This window comes from Haemaphysalis longicornis, unplaced genomic scaffold (genome assembly GCF_048455015.1).
Source record: "Haemaphysalis longicornis isolate Haplotype H1 unplaced genomic scaffold, Haemaphysalis longicornis Haplotype H1 scaffold_2, whole genome shotgun sequence".
Lineage (NCBI taxonomy): Eukaryota > Metazoa > Arthropoda > Arachnida > Ixodida > Ixodidae > Haemaphysalis > Haemaphysalis longicornis.
In genome coordinates this window covers 106318888-106327525 of record NW_027526295.1, presented here as the reverse complement: position 1 = coordinate 106327525, position 8638 = coordinate 106318888, and positions in this window count along the sequence as shown.

The window sequence follows — 8638 nt, the reverse complement described above, 5'->3', positions numbered from 1 at the left end:
GCTTCAGAGGTGGCTCATTTCTTTCTAAAGGACATATTCTTGCGACACGGCCCTCCCCGCATTCTTCTCAGCGACCGCGGAAAAACCTTCCTCTCAACACTGCTGAATGAAGTTCTTCGCGCTGATGGTACCGTCCACAAAACCACATCGAGCTACCATCCCCAAACAAATGGGCTGACTGAGCGATTTCACCGCACCCTGTCCGATATGCTTTCGTTTTATATAAGCCCTGACCACACGAATTGGGACACCGTTTTACCTTTCGTCACTTATGCGTACAACACCGCAACACAACGAACTACTGGCTTTTCGCCCTTCTTTCTTGTTTACGGCCGCCCTCCATCTTCCGTCCTCGATGCTGCTTTCTTTTCTGCACCTGCCTCTCCGCAAGCGGATGTCCCAGGAGAGTTTGTCTCTCGCCTTGAACACTGCCGCCGTCTCGCACAGTTGAACACCCAGGCCTGTCAAGAAGAGCGCAAGTCTCGTCATGATGCGACGCATCGGACTGTTTCCTTTCAACCAGGCGATGAAGTGTTACTTGCGACTCCCATGCGTGCAGTGGGATTATGTGAAAAGTTACTTCCACGTTTCATCGGTCCTTACACCGTTCTGGAGCAGACTTCTCCAGTAAACTATCGAGTGGCTCCTACTCGCCCCACGTCCGACCGCCGGCGCCGCGGAACTGAAATTGTCCATGTCTCGCGCATCAAGCCGTTTCATCGGCGCCCCTCATCTCTTTAGCGCCTGGAGGCGCCCCTTCCGCCGCGGGGGGGGATATTGTGAGCACAGTCGCCATCGTTGTTTCATAACTGTTACTCGAATGACCAATCCCACCTAGCAACTCATCATCAGTGTGGCGCACGCGAGCACCACACCATCTTCTTCATCTTCCATCCTCGCGCCTTCTTCACCATCGCTTTTCGCAACGGCCTCTCGGCGAGGTTGCGTCGTCATTAAACGCGTCCCTCAAGTCTCCCGTGTCCGAGTCTTGCAGTATAACCAGTTTACACTTTTATTTAGTTTTAGTATTTCAAGCAGCTTAGGTGACTATTTGTTGTATTGCGCTCGTGCAGTAAGCGTCCCCCGAGTTTCCACAATAGCTCACGTCTAGCAATTGCATTTCGTAGACGGAAAAGCGTTCGCAGATGCGTAGTCGTGCTGCTGACCGCTCTGCTTGTTCGCCCAGGGCAAAAAAGTGCTTCCCGCACCCTAGTTTTACGCTGTACGGTAAAAATATCAGTTGATTTTATTTCCTTAGTACCTATATTGACTTCGCTCACTCTTCGCCTCCTTCAAGAGGCCTTATATTTTCATACTGGCGTACCAGTCAGCGAAGCGTCGCATGTGCGCTTGTGCAGCGCTTGTGTGAAGCGACCTTGACTTGGAGCTAGATACAGTGTACAAACAAACCAAGTAAAGAAAGGCACATTCTTCCATTCCCAAGCGTGTTGTGGCTTAGTTTCAACTGATCGAGCGAATTGCGACGACCCGTTGGCGGCCGGCGGACTAAACGGTGGGCCGACTGACTCGGTCGCGGAAGGTCGGCGAGCCGTGCAGTAGCGCAGCCAATTGTCAGCTCCTCTCCTGCTGACGTCACACGAAAACGCCACAGAAAATGGGCGAGCGTAAAGAGAGGAGGACAGCATTTTCGAATTGATTTTTCTACTAAATAAATTCGCGTAAACGCGCACAGAGTGGTCGAAACAGGGCCCAGGGACTCCGGACTACAGTTTGCGCTCGTAATCCCGCATTGTTTACAAATCACTTCAGTGTCCCTTTAAGGCTTCTTTCGATTTGCCTCTACCTTTTCACTTATTCCATTGTGGCTAAAAACTTACTGCATCATTGTTGGCGCAGTCGTGCACGGCTTACTTTCGATCCATTTTTTTTTTAATTCGCATTTTTGCCATGCGGCATATAGAGAAAAGATAAGACATTAGGTAGAATAAAAATACCGGGTACAAAAGCACAGGTAGTCAAGAAATTGATGACCCTGTACAAGTCTAAAGGTAGGCATGGAGTCCGGTCTCATGTAAAAAGTTCAGCAGCGACCTGCAGTAGCGGTCTTCGTTCACCCACCGGTTGAAGTCCCCCGGTTTATCCCACCGAAGACCAACCACTCTTAGCGCACTGTCCCGAGCTGTTCTGGTTCCTGTGCACGTCCACAAGAGAGGATTAACATCAGCTGCAGCCGCCGAAGCCGGACACTTGGGACATGTTCCTGGGTCTTCTGGTGCGGGTCTCCAAGTCCAGGTGACTGAAGGTGTGAGAGCCACCCCAGTCTGTGTACAATACACAGTAACCTTCAGGAACTGTGGTATCTGAGGTTGGCGCTGGCTGTTCACGGCGACAAAGCTTCGTTGTCTTGTTGGTTGTTATTGCTGTATAGCGCCATGGTGGAAGGTCGTCTATGGTTGAAGTCACGGGAGGCTCTTTACAGAAATACGAATGGAGGGCTCCGACCATAGGTATGTAAAAACGCTTGAGCTTTCTTGCTTCTTCACGCTGATTTACAAGCTCCGTGATAGTATTGAGCTGAGCGTGCTCCTGTAAGATAGGAATCGGAGTGAGACGTGGAAGTGCTGTGATGGTTCGCATGGCCTCTCTGTTGATAGCCTCAAGCCTCGCCCATTGTTGTGCTGTCAGTCTGTGAAACTGCGCCTGGTAGAGTAAGCGCGGCTGTATAACAGCGCGTACAAGTCGCCGAGCCACCTCCGTGCGGGCTCCTCCACTCCGCGTGGCAATCCTGCGGATCAAGTGCAACGTCGTCGAGGAGTCTTTCCGTGCCTTTCGGAGCCAATGGATACCTGAACCCGACTGGTGGATCTGAAGTCCCAGCACCCGCAGCTCTTCCTTGGCTGGTATTGCGGCTGAACCAATCTTAAGTTGACAGTTAGCCTTCGAGGCTAACTTCCTCCCCGCCTTATTAGCCACTTGTACATAGCCAGACTTCTCAGCGGAAATTTCCAGGCCGGCTGATTGCGCAAAGGCATGGAAAACATCCAGGGCTTGCTGCAGACGACGACACTGCAAGCCGAGGTCTCGGTTTGTAGACCACAGCGTGACATCGTCAGCGTAGATGAGAAACTTCACACAAGGGATGTCTTGTAGCTTCCATGCCAATGGTGCAAACGCGATGTTGAACAGTAGAGGCGCTAGCACGGAACCTTGCGGTACCCCACGGTTAGATTCGAACAGGCCAACAGGCTTTCCGTCCACTCGTACTGAAAACGTCCTCGAGCACAAGAAGGAGTGTACCACTTTGGTGACATGTAGTGGAACCCCCAAAAACTCCATGTTTCTAAGAATTGTTTCGTGTTTCACGTTGTCATAAGCCTTGGCAATGTCGGTAGCCACCACAGTTCGCACAAGGTGGCTGTGAGGTGAAACATGCAAAATATCGTCAGCCAGAACAGACAGGCCGTCCTCGGTACCCAGGTGCTGTCTGAATCCGATCTGAGCCGGATGATATTTTCTATTGTGCTCCAGCCACCAGGATAACCGAGTGGCCACTATTCGTTCAAATATTTTGCATATTGTAGATGTCAAGGAAATCGGGCGAAGTGCACTAATACCAGTGGGAGGTTTTCCCGGCTTGGGGATTGGCACTACCACTGAGTGTTTCCACTCGGGTGGAATGACACCTTTAGCCCATACATCATTCAATGAGTATAGTAGTGCTTCCAAAGCCTCCCCCTCCAAGTTCTTAAACAGCTCATATGGGATTTCATCATACCCTGGAGAAGAGTGCGCCTTGGATTCCTCAATGGCCGCGATGAGCTCGGCCATCGTAAAGGGGTCGGTTATTCCTGAGACGTCCGATACATCAACACAGGGAGGGGCGGCCGGAGGTTGTCGGTAGTTCGGAAAGAAACTGACGGCCGCTCTGTCCGCAAACTCCTCTGGGCTGATGTTGAGAGCCAGGCGAATGCTAGCTGATGGATCCATCACGCTGCCACCCCGCTCCATGGCGTGGAAGGTTCGCCATAAGGCCTTGTTTCCGGTACCAGAGCCAAGACCAGCGCACCAGTCATTCCACCGGCGTCGTGACAACTGCTTCTCGTAGCGTCGAGCTTGTGCTGCGATACGGTTTGCCGTGACACGAGCGTAGAGTTGCGTCGGGTGGCGATTAGCATGGAGCTCTGCTCGGCGGCGCTCTGCCCAAAGTTTAAGGAGGTTCATATCGGGCGTCGGCTGATCCTCATTCACTGTTGTATGTATAGTGCAGTCTGTGAGGACGGACTGCAGCGTATAAATGAGGTTCTCCGCAGTTAGCGAAAAAGCTCGTTCATCAGAGCGGACCTTGTCCCAGTGAACAATTCTGACCTGGCGACGAAGCTTTTGCAACTTTTTCGCGTGCAGGCCAACCAAAATTGGCGAATGGTCGCTTCCCCAAGCATCTGGCTCCGGATTCCAGGAAGGATTCCCGGGGCCAAGCCACCACGTGAGGTCCGGTGCATGAGACCGAGTTGAAGGGATGGTAGGTGCGGTAGAGTTAAGCAAGGAAAAGTTCATGTCCGTGAATGTGTCGTGCTCGTATCCAGACACAGTGTGTGGGGCGTTAAAGTCTCCTCCTACGAGTATGGGGGTGCCTGGGTACGTTGCCCTAAGGTGGTGGAGCCAACCTAGGTTAAGGCGTGCTCTGCCTGGCCTTCCATAAAAGGACACAAGAAGGAGGGGTGTTTTGGCTGGGCGTGTTAAAACCGCAACCACCTCCTGATGTTGGTTACACCATTTCTGAAGGTTGATTGGTGTTTGAGGAACACTTCTAACGATGTATACTGTCGCTTTTCCAGGTGCATCACCACTACGGTTATCCGGGATGGTAGGAATATGATAACCGATGAAGTGGGGGAGAGGGCATAGTTTGTTTGACTCCTGTAAAAGGAGTGCCCACACTTGGAGTTTACCGGAGTGAATTTTGGTTTTTAGCTCTCCTAATTTGTTCGAAAGACCTCTACAGTTCCATTGTAGGATGACCGGTTGACGGCTGGACGGACACTTAGCCATGGTACAAGCTAGCTTGTATTAGTTGGGTTAGCTTGGATAGGGTTTCAAGTATAACGGTCCAGATAGCTGGATCACAGGGGGTTGTCTTTTGAGCGTTGAGCCGCATCCGTAAAGGCACATTTTGTGTTCCTTGCAGTGAACGCGCTTAGCGCGTTCTTTGCGGAGAGCTGCTACGCGTGTCTTCCTTTGCCGCAGTGCCTCAAGCTGTTTAGATAGGTTGGCTATCTGAGTATCCAGATCTTCGTCAACCGAAACAGCTTCATTCAACTCCCAGGAGTCTTTTGGCGTTTGCTTTGGAGGTCTGTGATTTTTAGAATCGGACCCCTTGAGAACGTCGGAATACAAACCACCAGTTGCATCGGGTTCCACAGGCTCTTCTACTGCAGAACCCTCAATGGGTTCCAGGACCTGGAATCGATTGTACAGTGTAGCCCTTGCTGAACTGGTTTCCCGACGGCGAGCGCGGGCTGTGGCGCGCTGTTTAGTGGGACACTTTGCCGATGTTATTTCATGGTCATCCGTCTTGCAAAGCCCGCAACGATAGCGTGGCTTGCCGTCTGAGTTTATTCTATCTGTGTCCACAGTTGCCATCGGACAGTAGTTTTGCTGGTGACCTTATCCTAACCATAGGACACCCATATAGGACAAGCGCCCTAGAAGCACCAGCGGCGGTTGCGTCATCCGTATTTTTTTCTTTTCTTTTTAAACTTTTGACTGCGAACGCTATGCGCACAATAATACATTTAAATATACACACAATAATAAATTATACTTTTTAAAGAGAAGGACGGAGCCTACTAACCATATGTACTGTCTGTTAGGGATAGCCTATCCCGAACAATCACAGGGAATGAATATGTTGCTGAATGTTCACCTCGCTTTAAATTGCTTTGCGTGCTTTTTTTGATCACGAAAAAAAGGCTGCAGTGATCAGTGACCCCTTCGGCAGAGTTCTTCATCAGCGGCTTGTCAAATGCACACGAGTGTTGTGTGTCCCAATATTGCTGTTCTTTCCAGTAGGCAAGCCTGACGAATAATGCAAAAAGAAGCTCTTCTTATAATTTACGCTTCTCAGGGATGGAGACATCGTGCACTTGCATACCGAGTTCATAAATATATAATAATAATACTTTATTAGCATACATATATTCTGGGAGACCCAAACCTGCAAGGGCCGCAGAAGGCAGTGTGCCCATACCAATAGGCCTGCGGGCCCAGCCTTGGTCCCAATGTTAATAGCTATTCACCACACAGACTACACCAGTGCTGCACTACGCAGTCCGTTGGGCAGCCCTCATTATAGTCCTGAGGTCGTCGTCATCGTCGTCATCATATATAATTCATCCAGTACTGAAAACGAGGCCAAGCCGCATTCGCTCAAAATCAGGATCAGATTATGGCGTCCAATGCGCCCAATTCTACACCCAGGCTTTAGGAGCACCATATAGCGCTGGGCTCCGGATTAATTTTGAGCGCGTGGGGACCGTTAACGTGCGCCGAAATCTCCACATACCATAGATACATCATGATGATGATGATGATGATGGGTAAGTTCCATCATCATCTTATCATCATCATCATGGGCTGCAAGTGAACTGATACATATATTTGAAACAGTGAGGTCCCCCCCCCCTGAAAATGAAAACTTTCCACCTATGGGAGGAAGCGTGGCTCCAAGTCAGAAAAGGTGATTTACTCGTCACACTATCGTGGGTGAACGAAGTGCTTGCCATCAGGAAGTAGAGGTGACAAACGAGCTGAACAGTGCTACCGTAGAGGCTGAAAGGGGGCCGGCGAGCTTTGCCAGTCTGGCCAAAGGGGCGACGAAGCGAACAAAAAATATTACCCCCAGAAGCGGCGGCGTCGGCGGCAGACGAACACTCCTGCTCTTGAAAGTGGACGAGCAGCAAAATGGGTCAGAGTAAAACGCGTATGGAGGGACCATCAGCGCACCTTGGGGCACGTGTAATGCATGGCGACAAGAAGGGGTCGTGCACGGCCTGTCCATGAGACGCATTCAACACACGCAAGTGACACTTCGACCACAGATGAATTGAGCACGAAAACCAACAGGATGCATGGGGAAAGCGAGTACACAATGGACCTTTTTCCAGTAGCGATCTGCGCATGCGCGGGCTGCCGGTCCGCCATTCTTGGCAGGCGCCTCGGGCAAAATAAACAAAAGCGCGCCCCTTGGTTTCCTGCTTAGGGAGCGGCTATAATCTGCACGTTTTCTTTTTTTCTCTTTGGACTCCTCGTGGTGGGTTCGTACGAGCATACAATAATGGCTTTCTAAGAAAAGGGGCGAAAACGCTTGAGACTGACCACGCTGCCAGCACATGGCTGCCAGTGAGGGGGTTACGAAAATGAAAAAAAAAAGGGGGGAGGGGCGCTTCGAACACGGCAGATTAGTCACGAGAACGTTCGCCTGCTACCGTGACATTCATGTGAAAGGTGCGGGAGGGGCTGCAGGACCAGGATATTTTGTGCACGAGTTCTCCGAAAGCCAAACTTTCTTGGGGGTGCGCCTTACTGCCATTTTTAGTTCGCCGGGGCGGACCGGTACTGAAAAAAGGTCCATTACCTCAGAAATATTTCTGCTTTTCTTGGGCTTGTCGCAAAAATCATATTTTAGCGCCAATTTTTGAATTATGCATTAAATCTGAGCATATACAAGTCAGCATGCGTATTTGCAATAGCTTTTTAATCGTGAGGTGGTATATATTTTCAATAAGTCATGGAATTTGAATAAATACCAAACGCCTGTTCCACACCCTTTCAACACCCACTAAGAAGGGTGTTCATTACTGCAACACCCTTTTTGCTACATGGGTGTCAAGCTAGAAATAAGGGTGTTGGAAACAAAAAAAGGCGTAAAATACCTCCAGCTTCGGCGGCATTTACTGCCAGTTGAGCAGCGGGGGGATGTTTTGTACCTCACAGAGTTAAAAACAATATGGGTTGGCATAACTTATTACCAGCGGAGCTGCTAAAGCTTCAGCAGATCCTTTCAATGCTTTGCTTCAGCTTGGTTCGGTGGCGTTAGCAAAAAAAAAAGAAACTGTGCCGCCTGTAAAGTGTGCACCACCGCAGAGGGTATAACAGTGAAGCCGGCTTTCGCGCCTGCTCGAGTGCGAGCACAAGGGGGGCAGGTGTATGCGCACCTCTTACTAACCACTTTAAAGGAGCCATGAAGAGAAAATACAACTTCGTTTGATTTGAAAGAACTAGGACTCAGTATCTCACTCAGCTCCATTACAGACCCAAAATATGTTTTTTAACGAAAAAAAGCAAGAAGTATTTAAAAACTTTCAAATTTTGCGCCACAGTGACGTGTTATGAGCAAGAATGACGTCATACGGGCCAACAATAAAACAATTTTCAGTGCGTTAACTGCACGTTAGCATTCAAGTGATGCAGTCAAATGGAACTAGAGGCCCCATTACAGACGTCCAGTCATGTGTCGTCGCTACAGGTCAATTAGGCGGCTGCCAATCGCACAAACAAGGTTCCGTGACGTCATAGAAAAGTTGCGGGAAATTGGCTAGGGGGTCGCAACTGCTTCACACGTTTTCTTTAATATCTCCGTTATTGGTTCGAAGATTGCGATGATATTGGTATCATTTTT